Raw genomic sequence first — 3,418 nt, forward strand, 5'->3', positions numbered from 1 at the left:
CTCCCCTACAGAGCCTGCGTCGAAATGTAGCCAGCTGGAGAACACTTCCTCTCTCGCTTCTGGGCCGCTCTCTTTAAAATTATGTCCCTACCCCGCTTCCTGTATGCCCTACAGAACTACCCTGTCCCTGTCCCAGCGAGACATTTTAAAGAAATTGAAGAGCTGCAGAGGCTGTTGTTATGGGAAGGGAAACCAAGAATAGCGCTTCATAAAGAGTCCTTAACTGGTACGACGGTGGTATTAGCCTCCCGGACATTATAAAATACTGTTGGGCGGCCACCTTGCCGCTATTAACCAAGGCACGTACTGCACCCTAGGAGATCCAGGCTATGCCATGTATAGATGGCTGCTGCTGGGCGGAACATATAACAGAGCCCTTTATGCGCATCCCAAGAAGTTCCCATTAACTGGCCCCACAATGCACTCGGTCCAGGTCTGGCATTCTGCGAACAGAAGTCTGGGGTGGGACCGCAAACTGACAATGGCTACCCCTCTTTGGGATGCAGAGAAACTTGGCAGCTTATATTCCTCCAAGGGTTTTGACAAATGGGACATGATTGGTATTTCCCGGATCAGGGACCTCTGGGTGAAGGGGGACATACTTCGCTTTGGCCAGTTACAACTACAATATGAACTTGCGGGTACTGAGTACTTCCGCTATCTGCAGGTCTGACACGCCCTGACCACGACCTTAGAGAAAGGCTCCTCCCTCCCCGAGTCATCCCCTCGAGAGGACAGACTGCTCCCACAGAGCGCCATCTCGGTAATATACAAAAAGCTAGTCAATAATTCACCTGACCCACTAGTTGCATTGCAAGAGTCCTGGGAGAGGGAAGGCTTACTACTTCACGATGAGGAGTGGAGTGAGGCTTTGGCCTCCCCTCCAGAGGTGGCGATTTTTGACTGGTCCAATTGAAAATACTCCATAGAACCTACATCACTGGGTCAAAGTTGCTCCGCATGGGACGGGGGAGAGTGCAGACTGCAGATGACAATGTGGGCACGTCGCCACCATGCATGTACTCTGGGAGTGTGAACAGATACAAAGATACTGGTGGGGGATACACGTTGTCATGAGAGATGTCCTCCAGAAAAATATCAACCCGGAGGCTAAGAGATGTTTGCTAAATGTGTGGGAACCCACTGACTTGACAGGGGCGGAGAAACTGTGGGTCACCCTGGGAGCCGCTGTCGCCAAGAGAGACATTGCCCAGATGTGTGGGGAAATTCACCTCCTACACTTGCCAGGTGGAAGACACATATTGATTGGTGCATGTTTAGGGAAAAGACAGTCTACATGGCAAGAGGCTGCCCCCAAAAGTGGTCCCAGATATGGACAAAATGGAATACGTATAGGGGAGATATATGTGTTCCACCAGCGGCTGCGGTGGAAGATGAGCCTTGATCCCTTTTATAGCTCCCCATGCCCATGTGTTGTATTTCAGTTTTTGATTAAGCCTCCCAAACAAGTGTCATATCCACTAACTTTATGTGCATGTCCATTTGAAATGCTTATTGGTTTGTTTTGTTTTTTGTTGGAAAAATCAATAAAAAGATAATTACAAAAAAAATATTTCAAATGTGAACTCAAAGTAAACAGTGTCACATATGTGAGCCACACTATAAAATACAATGGTATTAAACCTATAGATAACACAAAATATAAACAAGACAGGCACTGACTGTAGCGACGGTGCACAGTTTCGTTTTCATATACCGACCTTCGCAGTTTCCTCAGCTGATGCGAACTGCTGCCACTTACTCTGCTCTCCTCCAGCTGGTGCCGCCAGGGGAACGAAATGAACTGCGCCACGCACTGCGGACCACTGAAGGTACCGCTTCCGACTCACAAGCGTCTCTTCTATTTTGAAATTGTGTCCTTGGCAGAAGGTCTAGGGTTTTAAACGCGGACTGTACCGATGGGGTGCTGAAAAGAAATGGCGGCTTCATTAGAAGTTGGAACTCTGCAGAGATGATGTTTTAAAACAGCACCACAGTTCAAGTATGGCCTTCACTCACTCTCGCATCATGGCACCTAGAAGGCATCATCGTGGTAGGGTGATAATTGAAGTGGATGAGTATAGCTCAAACCCAACACAAGCTTTCAGGTTCTACAACATTAACCAAGGTCGGTTTCAGCCCCCACATGTCAAAATGGTGGATCCTGTCCTTCACGATACTCCAAAGCCTCCAGGATACTCTCGCTTTGTCTGTATTGCTGATACTCATTCCAGAACAGATCCAATACACATGCCATATGGAGATGTTATGATCCACGCAGGTGATTTTACTGAGCTTGGACTTCCTAGTGAGGTTAGAAAATTCAATGACTGGCTTGGTGAACTGCCCTACTAACATAAGATTGTAATAGCAGGAAATCATGAATTGACCCTTGACCAAGAATTTATGGCCGATTTAATCAAACAAGACTTCTACTATTTTCCTTCTGTGTGTAAATTAAAGCCAGAGAATTATGAAAATGTGCAGTCTTTTCTTACACACTGCATATATCTTCAAGATTCTGAAACAACTGTAAGGGTATTAAGGATTTGTGGGTCTCCGTGACAACCCTGGTTTTATGGTTGGGGCTTTAATCTTCCCCGAGGCCAAGCTCTATTAGACAAATGGAACAATATTTCAGAAGCAACTGGTGTTCTTATAACACATGGACCTCCACTCAAGTTTCTAGACTGGGTTCCAAGAAAAATGCAAAGTGTAGGCTGTGTAGAGCTTTTGAATACAATCCAGCCTACAACCAAAACTCCATGGCTTTGGACATATTTGGGAAGGCTATGGTGAAATGGCTGATAGAACAACCACTTACGATATGCACTGTGAATTATCAATCAGTAAATCCACCAATAGTCATTGACCTACCTACACCATGAAATTGTGAATTCATTAAAACTTGGATATCTTCACAGTTCTTTTCATTCTCGCTTTGCATCTGCAAGTTGCAGCCAGCAAAACAAGTAAAATACAAGTTATGGACTTTAATGTTTACAGCAAGTCTAATAGAAAATACAACTTTACTTCATTCTGTATGTTTTAATTATATACCGAATGCAGTTTTTGCTTTGTTCTGAATTTTTACATAGACACCTGCCAGTCTTTGATAGCTATTAAACTGTAATTAGATTTTCTGTTTTTCAATAAACAATGAACACAAAAAAAATAAACCTAAAGATACATTTATTGACACACTTATGGATGCCGATGTAAAAGAGAGTAAATATGATTTGCAAAAAAGTTTTAGAATAATAGTTTTATGACAAGTTCATAAAAAATTTGATTTTTAAAAACCATGAGAGTTATCAAATAAAACAAGAAATGTGATTGGTGTGGTATATGCCAGGAAGGACTCAAGAGGATAAAAAAGAGAAATTAATCAAGCCCCACCACTGTTAAGATTTAATTT

The 3,418-nt window shown here is 43.5% G+C and overlaps 1 pseudogene; it reads left to right on the forward strand.

The window, feature by feature from the left end:
• The first annotated feature begins 2,004 nt into the window (after positions 1-2,004).
• Positions 2,005-2,888, forward strand: LOC144824507 (metallophosphoesterase domain-containing protein 1 pseudogene; annotated as a pseudogene).
• The last annotated feature ends 530 nt before the right edge of the window (positions 2,889-3,418 follow it).

This window comes from Lissotriton helveticus, chromosome 3_1 (assembly GCF_964261635.1).
Source record: "Lissotriton helveticus chromosome 3_1, aLisHel1.1, whole genome shotgun sequence".
Taxonomy (NCBI): Eukaryota; Metazoa; Chordata; class Amphibia; order Caudata; family Salamandridae; genus Lissotriton; species Lissotriton helveticus.